The 14,541-nt window shown below is 38.2% G+C and overlaps 1 protein-coding gene and 1 long non-coding RNA gene across 5 annotated transcripts in view; one reads left to right on the top strand and one right to left on the bottom strand.

Annotated features, from left to right (window-relative positions):
* SYT1 (synaptotagmin 1) overlaps positions 1–14,541 on the top strand; it is a 766,356-nt gene that overhangs the window by 425,121 nt on the left and 326,694 nt on the right. The window lies entirely within an intron of this gene.
* LOC138166376 (uncharacterized) overlaps positions 7,448–14,541 on the bottom strand; it is a 29,918-nt gene continuing 22,824 nt past the window's right edge. Inside the window, exon 2 of the long non-coding RNA XR_011169583.1 lies at positions 7,448–8,991. This is a non-coding gene — a long non-coding RNA (uncharacterized lncRNA). The remainder of the gene's footprint in view (positions 8,992–14,541) is intronic.

Below are 14,541 nucleotides of genomic sequence, written 5' to 3'. Positions count from 1 at the left end.
TGGTGGATTGTAAAGTGGTGCTGTTTGTAAAACCAATCCCATAACTGAAAGACAAGTTAACCCTAACAAACAGATAGTGGGAGAATTCTGTTCTAGCAATAAAGTCGTTCTCTATTTTTATTGCATTTTCTTTTTTTTAATTGCATTTTCAATGAGTATGGCTTACCTTTGTGTTCCATATGAATTAAGGGGAAAAGGGCCCCGCCTAACTGAGCAAACAGACCTGTCCAACCAAAGAATAAAAGCAAATGAGGATGTTGCTATGGACATTTCCTTTGTAGTTAATTGTTGTGGAAGGAGAGCCAGCCTCCATGAATGCTTACTTTCCATATATGAAAGTAAAGAGAGAAAGGACACATATTGTTCTATATATTAACACTGCCCCTACTCTTTCTATATTGCTCAGATATCTAAAATCATCCCAGATCCAAATGACTTTTTTTTAAATGTTCCAACAGAACCCTCTCTGGCCCATCTTGGCATAGCTTGGTACAGTGGCAAGGAGCACTGGGTTTGCATTCAGAGGGTCCAGTTTTAAATCCTGCCTGTATGACATTGGGCAAATGTTTTCCTTTAAAATAAGGGGTTTGGAAAAGATGATCTCTAAGGCACCTTCCAACTCTAGAACCTATGGTCCTGTGATCTCTGCTCTATAGAAATTTGCTATCTAGTTGAGGAGATAAGATAGGAAAGCGAATAAATATAAGACAGATGGGATAGCTAACAATGATAAATATAAACAATAAAGAACACTAATAAATTAATAATTATTATTAAGAAAAGCTGACAATCCATTTTAAGTATTTCACTTTGATTATCTCACTTGATCATAACAATTTTGTAAGTCAAGTACTATTACTGTCTATGTTTAACAGATAATTTGATATTAAATATGATATTAAATGACATGTCCAGGTTCTGAAAAGTATGCTAGGTGGAATTCAAACCCAGGTCTTCCTTAACTGCAAGCATAACACTCTATATTAGTATTAATAATGATAAGAAGGGGAAGGAAGAGGGGGGCAGGGGAAGGAAGAAGAGAAGGAAGAGAAAGAGAAGAATTAATTTTTAAGATTTGCACAGTACTTTACACATACAAATTCATGTATCTCAACCCTGGAAGGCAGTGCTATTATTATCCAAATTGCATTGTTGTTCATTCATGTCCAATTCTTCGTGACCCCCATTTGGGATTTTCTTGGCAAAGATACTGGAGTGGTTTGCCATTCCCTTCTCAAGCTCACTTTACAGATGAGTAAACTGAGGCAAACAGGATTAAGTGACTTGACCAGGATCACATAGTTAGTCAATGTCTTAGGCCAGAATTGAATTCGGGAAGAAGAGTCTTCCTGACTCCAGGTCCAGCCCTCTATACACTGCACCACCTTGCTGCCTCGTATCTGAATTTTACAGGTGAGGAAACTGAGGCAGACAGAGCTTACATGACTTGCCCAGTGACACAGCTAATAAGACTCTGAGTCAGGATTCCAACTCAACACTCACCATACCATGGTAGTAAAACCAAGAAACAAATTAGAGTTCACTTTAGCTTGCAGTGAACTTTTTCACACCACTGAACAAAAATATCAGGCCCTTCCAGAGGCAGCCTAGTACACCGGAAAGTGCAAAATAATTTGAAGTCAGGTCCAAATTTGGGTTCAAAACCAAGATCTGTCATTTGTCTGTCTGACCCTGAACAAGTCAATGTGTCTGCCTTAACCCCTAACAGTTCCCTCTATTGCCAAATGAGCAAGTTGGACCCAGTGCCTTCCAAGTTCCCTTCCATCTGTAAATCTTTGACCTATGTGATTCCTCCTAAAACAGCTAAATGCCCTTTTCTAAGCAGTAGACAATTAGCTCACAGCATTCGTTTTCTTATGTAAATGGATCATTTGTGAATGTCAATCTCATGGTAGGCCAGTGCATGAAAGAGCACACAGATATTCGCAGTGAAATATTCAAAAAGCCCCTTAGTTCTAGTAATGTGCCAATTCATCCAGCCATTGTGTGCAGATTTTTTTTTATGTTCGTCTTTACAAGATCATCTTAGCCTGGCTCCATCAAAGGTTCATTGAATGTTTCTTTTCCCTAGATTTATTTCAGTGTGGCTAAACTAACTAGATACATGAAAAACATCCCCTAATCTAAGGTATTTTTAAAATTTACTCATGTTTTTTGTTTGTTTTTTATTTGTTTCCTACCCTCCCCTACTCCCATCACTTCTCAGGGCACAAGGTAAGCAGCTCCTGTCCCAAACAGCTGCCATCTGGCCCGTTTTACTTAACTATCCAAGCCCAGTCAAGTAGCAATATACCAGTGAAGAGTAAAAGTGTTGGATGAGGCCCAGAAATCTGGGCCTAAAATAGCTTTTAAAAAGTCATTGAGCATAACAGTGCAAATAATAGACAGGTCATAAGCAGCAGCTGCCCAGTGTGTTCAGGTATAATTCCCTCATCATCAAGCCAGAGAGGTGCAGGCCAGATTAGAAATGCTCCCAGGGCCTCCAATTTCTCCGAGTGTTCCAGAACGGCTGTCACTCTCATTTGCACACCTGACAAGCACCTGGAATTAGATTCCTGGTGGATTTGATCAATTACCATTCATCTGGGTAATTTCAACTTCCTCTTCTCTCCTTCCCCCTCCCCATACCACAGTCGGCAAAGTGGTTATAATACTTTACTCCATATTCATGTATCACCCCATGTGATGTTTCTGTCTCTGATGGAGAGAACAGGCAAGCCTTGGTGAAAGATTTGTAGGAATCCTGAAAATAGCTTTTCCCCTTGTCTAGGTTTTCTCCCCTTTTTTATCCTCTGAAAGGACAGGCAAGAATTCCCTTCAAAGGTATAATGCTTGTTCTTAAATGAAAGGGACCCTGCTGGGGAGCACTGAAGCTATCTCCAAATAGGTGAGCATATCTTATCCGTATTCCCTACAAGACAGCTTGCCACAATGGTACAGTTCAGCTGTTTTATCAGACCAGCTGATCTGTACAATTTGTTTCTTTTCCTTTTCTTCTCATTCCTCCTCCTTTATATTACAGAAATGGCTTGTCATGTTTCATTATTGCACCATTTTTTTAGTGAGATGCCAAGCCCGAACAACAAATGTGGTGTACTTTAAAAAATCAGCCACGTTTACACAGTCAAATTTATTCCTTATGAAATCCATACGAACTGGTCCTTTCCTTTAGGGTGGATGTACTTTTCACTACTGCTGTACTCTATATAGTTTTTTCTAAATGACCTAATTTCACATATTCATCCTGAGGTGTTTTCAGGTTGTGCAGTATGTAATTCAGTAGAAAGCCCCATATACCGGATAATATTTTTAGAATGGAGACATTTTCCGAAAGACAGAGTTTTTCCATTTTAGAACTTATGAAAAATGTATTTGAAACTTATAAAAAATGTATTAGGGACATATGAATACATGATTTCTGATTGGATTTTGAGAATTAAGACCTATGATTTTTAAAGCAATTCTTTCCTTTCCACATGTAGTTAGACAGAATTATCTTTGAAGGTGGGGAGGGGGAAGGTAGAAGTTAGTTACATGTACTTTCCTCCCTAAAAATTTCAGCTTCCTTTTATATTATAGTGTGGGATTGTGACTCAAGTCAGGAAGAGCTGGGCTCATATCCCTTCTGAGATATTAATTAGTATGACCTTGAGCAAATCATGTAACAAACCTCTTTGAGCCCAATTTCTTCATCTATAAAATGAAATACTGGGCTTCATGGCCTCTAAGGATTTTTCCAGTTCTAAATGGATGCTCCTATTATTCTGAAATCACCTAGTTAGGAAGTTTAGAGGGGAAAATATTGTGTTTACCATTTTCTTGGGCCCAATAGCAAATAGAGGGCCAGAATTGGCACCACAATTCAAGGACCTGGCTCTAGCTATATGACCATGGGCAAATCATTTAATCTCTCAGTGCCTTAGGCAGCTTCTTCTAACTCCTGCCATATAAGCAGACCACTTCCTTTCCCAAAAGTCAGCTAAGTAACCCAATGGATAGACATTGAACCTGGAGTCAGGAAGCACTGAATTCAAATCTGGCCTCAGATACTTTATGAGTCTCCTCCCCACCACCCCCATTAAATAATTAGGTTTTTTAATGAAAAATTTAAAAAAGATCTGTGACCCCATATTGCCATTCCAATGAAATACAAACTCCTTAAGCTCAGCATTTAAAACCCTCCTCAACCTGGCTCTCACCTAATGTGTCAGCTTCTTTTCAAATTATTTTGTTTCAAAACAACTAGTCAAAGAAGCAGATAGTGTTTCATGTGAATTCAGGAGGATCTGAATTCAAATGTAGCCTCAGTTCCTCAAACAAATAAAAAACAGTTGTGACTGTGGACAAGTAACTTATAAAATGGTATAAGCAACTGTCTTCAGGTTTAGTTTGGTTTTTTAATCTTTGTCTTAAGGTGAATGCTGACTTCCCAGAGTTGGGGTGAGGATAAGGTGAGACAACATTTTGCAAATCTTAAAGTGATGTATAACTTCTAGGTCTTACTATCATCATCACCATCCTTATTTCATGCCCTCTAAATTCCATCCACTCTGCACTCACTGATTATTCCCGACCTTGTCATGCCATGCCATGCCCTACTTCTGGGAATCCCCAGCTCAACCATTTATTAGCTGTGTGACCTGGCACAAGTCACTTCATCTTTTTGGACATGTGTCCTCATCAATAAAACAAGGGACTTAGACTGGATGATCTCTGACTTTAACATTCCTTGATTCTGTAATTGAATCTCTTACTCTACAAGATCAATGGTAAAGTTAAGACAAACATTCTTAGCAAATAACTATAACTGTTGAAATAAATCTAATTTTTAAATGTTTATATCTACTTGTGTTATATGGATGATTCACATGTATTTAAACACAGGAGGCAGGACCCCTGAAAATTTCCCATGTTGCAGAATTTAATCCTGACTCAATTTTATTTACATGTCATTCAGCAAAATCTCAGTGTTCTCTGGGAAGAGAAAGAGAATAATCATTTAGATAGAGCCTACTATGTGCTAAATGCTTTTTTACACATATCTCATCTGATCCTCACAACAACTCTAGAAGGTAGGTGCCATAATCCTCCCCATTTTACAGTTGAGGATAGTGAGGCCAATAGATTGTGACTTGTCCAGCATCACACAGCTAGTAATCGTCTCAGACTGAATTTGAACTCAAGGATTCTCGACTCCAGGTCCAATGTTCTTTCCACCAGTTCTGACTCACTTAAATCCAGTTCACTTGTAAGTCAAGACATGACCCTTCTGATATCATTGGTCCTCTTCAAGAACAAAATGGGGCAGCTAGGTTGCACAGTGAATAGAGCACCAGCCCTGGAGTCAGGAGGACCTGAGTTCAAATGCGACCTCAGAATAGCTGTGTGACCCTGGGCAAGTCAATTTAACCCCAATTGCCCTGTCTCCTCCCCTCCAAAAAACAACAACAATCTGCCTCTAAATGAGAGTTTATGTAAATGTTGTCCATTTTCTTCCTGTGTTTTAAAATTGCAAACAGATGTTCAAATGATACCTTCTGACCTCCTCTTTACGATTTGTCCCTTCAACCATGTACAGAAACATGGGATTTTACTTGGAATGTATCCAAGAGGCTGTTTTACCCAAACCATCACATATGAAGGATCAAGCTCCAAGGGGACACAAATTTAGAATGAAATTCCCCTGGACCTAGTTGTCATCAGCATGTCTTTGCCTTGTTTGTTGTGCTTGTGAGCACAACAGACCCCAAAGACACAGTAACATCCAAATACAAATAAAAGTTTTGGCTTCACATGTTCAAATAAATCACTTCAAACAGAAGGCCCCCCCATTCTGAATTTTCCCTCTTTCCTTTCCATAAATGGTAGAAAAGGATGATCTTTGGGATTGATCTGTTTCAGGGTCTCTCTTAGTAGGGTTGACAGCACTGGGAATAGATATTAATGTTCCCTTTTTCTGTAAAAGTTTAATGCTTTCATTTTTTTTCAGAAAAACACCTTTCTATCTTACAGAATTTGTGTCCCTCATTTCACATGTAAATTATGTTCACTCCCACAGAGTCTTAATTTCCTAAGATCACCATATATTGGTGGAATTTAAAAGCCAAGGTTTTCATTAATTTTCCTTTGCTAGCCACTGTTAAACAAAAAAGCACATAGTCAAATTACTTTAAATCAAACACTTTCAAGGCTGTATCTCACAATCAGACTCTGGTAGAGTTAAAGGTAGAAAGTTGATTTTTGTTGTAGTTTTGGTCTAGACATGATGATTTCATAGAAATTCCCAGTATGGAAGCTCCATCCACTGATAATGATTGGCATCTTAGATGTAGTTTATGGTCAGTACTGGGGGTACTAAGTGCTTAAATGACTTTTTTCCAAATTTGTCAGAACCATTGTATGTCAGAGTCAGTCAGTAAACATTTACTGTTAGTCAGTAAACATTTACTAAATCTCTGCTATTTTCCAGGCACTGTGCTCATTGCTAGGGTTGCAAAGAAAGGTAAAAGAATTCCAATTCTTAGGAAGGTCACATTTTAATGGGGTAGACAATATGAAAACTGTATTTTTTAAAAACTATATAAATTGGAAAAAATAAACAGAGGGAAGGCTCTAGAATTAAGTGAGATTGGGAAAGACCTCCTATAGAGGAGGATATATCTTCCTATAGAATTTATTTAGGCAAGGTTTGAACTCAGGTCTTCCCAGCCCCGTATGTCCATTATGTTAGAGTGCTTCCTTTTTAGATACTATTTACTTTCTGGGTTCTTTAGATTAGTGGAGAGATCACTGGACTTTGAGTGAGGAAGAGTTGGGTTTCATGTCTACTCCTAGGCACTTATTATTTGGGGCACCCCAAACAAGACAACCTTTCTGTGCCTCAATTGCCTCCTCTGTAAAGTAAGATTAGACTTCATAGTACCACAGGTCTCTTCTAGTTATTATCTTGTGGCCCTATAATCCTGTGATTCCTATTACCCACAATGGTTACTTATAAAGGCAAATGTGCTAGTATCCCCAATGCCCCAATGCTAGAATCTTCACTTTCATTTGTCGGCAGGAAGGGGGGATTGGGGGGGGGGGAAGTACGGTATATTTTGTATATGTTTTGTATCAGAAAGGGTCAATAGTTCAGTTGCCCTTATTACATGGATATGACCATGTAACCCATAAGCTACCAACATGGAGAATTTCGAAAGGCTGGTAGTTTATACTGAACATTTCCAGACCCTTTGCTTTGTTTCTCATCCCCCCTATTATTGGTTGACGCATGGAGCTGGTATTTGATTAAATTAAAAAAAAATTAGTCATGCAGCTACTAATCTTTAATCATAGTTTCTTCATCACAAAAACCACAAATGATAGTAAGGACTGTTGGAAGGAAGAAAAAGCACATTGCTGATCCAGAACTGACACATACCCCAGGTTTATCTCTTGTCAGATTTTATTAACCAAGATTTCACAGAAAATATCTAGTAATTTTGCTTATCAAAGATAAAGATATAGATTTCTTTTCTCTTGAAATGGTAGACTATAGGAGTCTTTGGTGGTTGAAAGGATGCAGTTCTTGGTAATCAGGATTCCAGGGTAGAATTGGACAGTCTCAAAACCAAGGTGACATCCAATTTTCAGTTCATTTACTATTTCACTCCATCTTCAGTTCTGTACAGGCTGAGCCAGTTCTATCCTGTGCCTAAACCAGCAGACCACCTATATATCTATATAATATGCCTATCTATATCAGTGCCTTCAGTGAAAGCCTATGAGTTCAAAAAAGCTAACCTGCTTTCCTAATTTGCTACCAAGGAGTTAATTAGACTCTTGGAAAAAAGATATCTGAGTCCACTTGTTTATAAAGAATAGAACAATGTGGTAGGTGGCTTTAAAATGTTTTTTCCTAAAGTTTCAGTATGTCATACATTTTCTCATCACTCATCCCTTGTATTTTGATACTAGCCCCATCTTGTGCAAATAGACTAGATCTTGTCTTTTAACTCAATAATGCCAGAATCTGTATTTCTGAAAGTGTATTGTTTTTTACTTTGATATGCCTTACCTACTGCCCAGAGATGTCTTAAATAGATGCTCTCATATTTGATGAAAAGCATCTTGAAAGCACAGAGATTGATAATAAAAGGTAATTATTTTTCATTCAATGTGGCTGTTTCATTGGGTTGGTATGAAGGAATAGGAAGAAGCAAAGGCTGGAATATAGCTTTCTTCATGCATAATAGTATGCGTGAAACAATCAATGATTAACCACCTAATCCGGTTGCCTTTTGAATTCTTTCAGAAAATCTCTGCAGCTGGGCTTTTTCATTTGTTTTTCTAGGCTGGTGGAGAGGAATGGTTCTTAAGCAATTTAGATCAATCCTCAGCTCTTCTGGCACAGGGACACAGACTGCATCCGTGATTTCAGTGATAATATGTAATGCTGGGTGAAGAAAGAGGTAGTTGTGCTTCAGCTGCTCTCAAAGTCAGGAAGACCAGAGTTCAAATTCTGCCTCTGTTGTTGCTTTGTGACTGTTAGGAAACTACTTAACTTCTCAGGGGTTTCTTGAACACTGGAGAGAAGGTGCCAGCATGATAGAAGAACCTTCATTGGAGTGTTGTTTCATTGTTGTTCAGTTGTGTCCAACTCTTTGTGATCCCATCTGGGGTTTTCTTGGCAAAACTGCTGGGGTGGTTTGTCATTTCCTTCTTTAGCTTATTTTACAGATGAGGTAACTGAGAAAACAAGGTTAAATGACTTGCCCAGGGTCACACAGCTAGTAAGTGCCAAATTTGAACTCAGGTCTTCCTGGCTTCCAGCCCAGAGCTTTATCCACTCTGCCAGCTAGGAGCAGAAGTTTTCCTAATCCAGAAGTAAGTTATTAGAGGAGTTTCTTAATCCAGAAATTCTCCTAAACCAATGAAATCATAAGTGCAGTTCTTGTCTTCTATAGAGGTGAGGAAAACTCCAGGAGTGTGCTGGGGGAAAAAAGTAGGGAAAACATACTTTTTAGTATAATTTGTATTTTTAACCCTTTCTCTGTCACTTCCTTAAGTCTTGATAATCAAGCCCTGATCAGTAGGCTCTGCCATTTTCTGAGGTACAAATGTTTACACTGAAAATCCAGCATACAGCCGGGAAATTCCCTCTCTCCCTTCAGGCTGGCACATTTTTCAGAGGTAGAAATTAAACCCAAGTCTTCTCAGTATCAGCCAGCTTTCTATTCACTTGCCCACAGTGGCCTCTCAAGGTGCTCTGATACACAGATATTTAAGTGCTCAAAGTACCAGTACTATGTAAAGTACCAGGGTAAAGGTGAAAGAAAATTCAGCCACGATGAAAATCACAGACCTTTTTCATCATCATAGTAATTGTGGAATTGAATTGAATATAATTTAATTCTCTACCAAATGACCCAGGGCAAACCTTTTAACCTCTGTTTGCCTCAGTTTCCTCATCTGTAAAATTGGGATAATAATAGTATCTATGTCACAGAGTTTTTGTGAAGATTAAATAAATTAATAATTTTGAAGTACTTAGAACAATGCCTGGCACATAGTAGGTTCTATATAAAATTGTGTTGTAGTAGTAGTTGTAGCAGTAGCATTAGCAGTAGTAGTAGTAGTGGTGGTGATGGTGGTGGTGGTAGTAGTAGTAGTAGTAATCATTACAGATGGGAGAAAGGCAAACAATACTAAAAGCCATTTTTTAATTATATTTTATTTTGTTTAAAAAATCACATTTCTATTTGATTCTGGTTTTGCACCTTACTACCCCATCACAAACCAGCCAACAAAGAGAATAGACATCATTTCCATTCTTCTAAAAGGTTAGCATTTTGCATCTTCCCACTGAGTTTCTGGCCATTGTGGTCCAGAGATATTGTAGTCCTCCACCTAAGTTGAGAAGGCCATCTGTTGATTGTCATCATTGTTGCACGATCTACTTCTTTTCACGTGGTATCAGTCAAGAGTCTTAAGCAGCATTCCAGTACTATACAAATGGCATAACACTGACCCTAGAATCAGAAGATTTAGGTTCAAATCCTACCCCTGTCACTTACTATCTATATAAACTTGAGTTAGTCACCATCTCTGTGGATCTCAATTTCCTTAACTCTAAAAAGAAAAGGTTGGCCTAGATGGCCTCACATACAGAGATGTAAATCTCTGATCATATGAGCTTAAAGAATCTCTGGTAGTGGTTTTTAACCTTTTTAACATATCATGAATCCCTTAGGCTATCTGGTAAAACCTATGGAGTCCTTTGGGGACAGGTAGGTGAATTCAGATTCATCCTCGGATACTTAGAAGTCACTTAACCCCATTAAGTCTCAGTTTCTTTATCTTGTAAAATGAGATAGCGGTATCTTTGCCAAAGAGAACCCCAATTGGGATCATGAAAAGTCAGACACAACTGAAACAACTCAACACATGAACCTGAACATAAAATCAGAACAATTTTAAAAATTATTTTTAATTTAAATATTAAAAACTAATTTTAATTTAATTCAGATAATTTTCTTTAAAAATTTTACAATTGAAGCAAATGCCAAATCTCCCATAGAAGGTAACCGAAATAAAGATGTAATTTTTCCAGCTGTTCCTAATTTTTTTCAAAGTTCACCCCACCCCTGAAATCTATTAGTGTATTCTCTGGAGGATCTCAGGCTAAGAATCTTTGATGTATGGAATGATTAAATTCTTGTCAGATAGGACATGAAAGAGGCAGCTTTTGAAATAAGTAATACAGGGGCAGCTAGGCAGTGCAGTGAGTAGAGCACCATCCCTGGAGTCAGGAGGACCTGAGTTCAAATTTGGCCTCAGGCCCTTAACATTTACTAGCCATGTGACCTTGGGCAACTCACTTAACCCCAATTGCCCTGCCCTCCCCCCTCGAAAAAAGAAAAAAAGAAATAAGCATTACATTTGCAGGTTTGTTTGGTCGGACTTTTTTTTTAAGATACCTGTTCAATGATATTCAGTTTACTATGTATATAGATAGTACTCATGAATAACATTTTCTTAGTTATCCTTTGAGTTGTTAATCACTGCTGCACCTGTGAGGCTCCATTGATGTGCCAAAATGACAGAATCAATCCTCAGCTGCTGTGTAAGTTTTAAATGATGAGGTCAAGTTGCCAATGGAATACAGTCTGGGTGGATTTACTGCTGTTATGATGGAGGTAAAATTGGCATTTCAATAAGCTACTTTGCTCAGCTTTAATCAAGCAAACTCAGTTAACTTAGAGGCCATGATTAAAACAAAAAAGAGGTGAGGCAATCCATGGCATTAAATAAGTATATTTTGCATATTTATTGGTATCTTTTTTTTCCCATTGCAAGGGCACAGTCTTTGAAATAGAATGTTATTCTCCATGGGCTCGTTCTTTATTTTAACCTCAAATTCTTGCCTTTACTTGGTGCTACTTGTCTAATCTGATTTGATCAGCTAGTATATAACTGCTTGTGGAAATGAAAACTCTTCAGTTGGGCAACTTGGGACATCTGTCATTCTTTTCTTTTTTTCTGCCCTTGTCTATAATTTTATTCTTTTCAGATTTCAAACAATTTGAAAACGAAAATGACAAAATGGAAAATGAAGAAATGTCAATATTAGTAGATTCATTTTCTGAAAATGAAAACATAAACAAGTAAAAAGTAAATTCACCATCTCTAGCATTTATATAACATTTGCAGTGGCCAAAGCCTTTTCTTCATTCTAATCCCAGGAGATTCAGGTAGCATACAGTATTTTTAGGAATTTTGTACCAAGTCTGGGATTTGATTGGTTTAATTAATTCTCAGTGAGGAAAATCCCTCCACTGATAAAGAGCAGCCCCTAGTCTATGACTTAGAACATGTAAAAAGTTGTCTGGTGAAATGAGAAATCAAGTCATTTGCCCAGGATCACACAAGCAGTGTTTGCTAAAGGTGAGACTCGAGTACAGGTATTTGAGATTCCAAGGTCCCATGCTCCGTGCAGTGTGAGTGTATTATCTCCAGTGTATAGAGAGTTCAAGAGATTTGCCCAGTCACATAGCTAAGGCTTGGGGGTAGCTAGGTGGCACAGTGAATAGAGCACCAGCCCTGGAGTCAGGAGGACCTGGGTTCAGATCCGACCTCAGACACTTAACACAAAAACTAGCCGTGTGACCTTGGGCAAGTCACTTAACCCCAATTGCCCTCCAAAAGGCAAAAAAAAAAAAAAAGAAACCACATAACTAAGGCTCCATCCCATAACTCCTGAACTTGAGGATAGGTTCTTTCACCATTACAACTTATTGTCTTTTATGTAGCTTATAGGTGTTGGGGGCGGGGGGGGGGGGAGTTACTATATGTATATTTATATTTAAATACACATGTACACACATATATGTATGTATACACATATAAAATACCTATATGTATGTGCCTATTATATAGAGTTATAGATATTCTAGATTTTAGTGTGGAAAGAGCACACTGGCATCACTTAGCTCATCAAACTTCCTTTGTTTTCCAGATGAGAAAACTGAGACCCAGAGAATTTAAATGATTGTCTTAAGATCACTCATTTATCAGGTATCCAAGAAAGAAGTCAAGACCCAAGACCTCTGACTCCAAACCTAGTGTACCTCGTTCATTTTCAAAAAGAAAATTCATTAAGTGCTTATTATGAGCAAAACAGTGAGGAACACACTGTGAGAGACAAGTCAACAATGTGCTCCTGGACAGGTTTGAATTGGACATGACCCTGGCACCATTGGATGTATCATCTGGTAGGGGCATGAGGTACAAGCAGCAATGACTGGTAATGCACAGCATCATTTATCTTAATTCGACAAGTGAAAATTAAGTGCCAAGTATATGCTAGATAGGTATTATGTGTGCTTGGCATTCGTTATACAAGGAAAAAATGAAAATCCTTGCCCTCCAGGTGTTTATTTTCTGTTGAAGAGAAACAGCATGTACAGAGATTTTTTTTTAAGTACAAGGGAATTTAGGGGAGAGGAGATTCAAATAGACCTTGTATAGAAGGCGGCACATGAGTTTGGTCTTATAGGAAGATAGGGTTTTAAGAGATGGGAGTGAGGAGAGAGCACATTTCAGGTAATGTACAAAGACAGAGACAAGAGATAGGGTGTCATATATAGAGCCTTTCAAATGGGACAGTTTAGTTTGAGTTTATGTTTAGTAAATGAAGGGGAATGGTGTATAATGATCCTGGAGAGATAGGTTGGAATAAGATTTGAAGTGCTTTAAATGGTCAGCAGAGGAGTTTATTTTGCCCTGCAAGCAGTAGGGAATGTCTGCATCTTAAACAGGAGAGTGGATTGGTGAAATCTGAGAAAACAGATCCAAGTAGGGCAAGGTTCTTACTCAAAGCTTTGTGTTGCCCATCTATAAAATGAGAAAATCGGGCTGGGTGATCTCAGACATCCCTTCCAGTCCTAAATCTTATGATTCGGATATCCTCAGGTCACGGGGGAAAATGTGTAACCAAGCAGAAAGCTTTGTTGTGACCACTGAGTTCTCCTTTACCCTCTTTCTCCTCACCCTTAAATGCCTATCATCTCTAACTATAATATATAATGTGACAAGAGGAACCCTATGAAATAAATTTGAGAAGGTAGATTATAACCAGTCTCTGGAGGGCAGCAGAGAGCCTTTGCAGACTTTTCAAAAGTGGAGTGACAGTGTCACCTGGCAATTATTCTGACAACCCATGAATGATGCTTCGGAGAAGGGAGCAGATAAGAGGAAGGGATTCCAGGTGGGAGATAATTTTTCAGTAGTCTTTGTGAGGAGTGAGAATGATCACAACCAGGGTGGTGACCAAGAGAAAAGGGGATGCAAGATATGGGATGAGGTAGAGTTGATAAAACTGCTCAGTTTGGGGATGGAGGGAGAGGACAGATTAAGGGGAAGCTTTTGAGCACAAATTTTTGTTGATTATATAATCATCTGCTGAGCAAAAAAAAAAAATCATCTGAGGTCTCATTGGCATCTCCAACCTAACTGGAATCTTGATCAGAGTCATGAATAAAATTTTCTCCTTGTTACCAGCTTTAGGAGAGAATCTTCAACCAAACATTTCTATCTAACTATACTCTGTGGATTTCTTTCATCAAATCATACTAGTTTTAGTGTGTACAGTACTGTAGATTCTGTTACAGCCATTATCTTTTTGGTCTTCACAACCAAACTACCAGGTGTTCTTATAGTTATTCTTATCCCCATTTTACAGATGAATAGACTAAAGTTCAAAGTGCTTGTCTTGCTGTAAATCATTCATTGAGTATATGCATTGGTGTTATTTGAGCCTCACCACACTCTTGTGAAGTACATAGCATCAGCATTCTAATCCCTAATTAGAGAAAACTATGCCTCAGGAAAGTTGGATGAATTATCCAAGGTAAACAGCTAGCTATATGGTAAAGAGCTCCCAAGTTCTCTCCATTATACCATACTATCTTTCTGTCTAAGCGATGCCCTATTTGCAGAGATAACATACAGTTGACTAGATGTTTTCCTAATAGAAGAATA

This window comes from Petaurus breviceps, unplaced genomic scaffold (assembly GCF_028583685.1).
Source record: "Petaurus breviceps papuanus isolate PSGF00001 unplaced genomic scaffold, PetGlider_PUasm1.0 221, whole genome shotgun sequence".
Classification (NCBI taxonomy): domain Eukaryota; kingdom Metazoa; phylum Chordata; class Mammalia; order Diprotodontia; family Petauridae; genus Petaurus; species Petaurus breviceps.
This window is presented reverse-complemented; position numbering and strand designations above follow the sequence as displayed.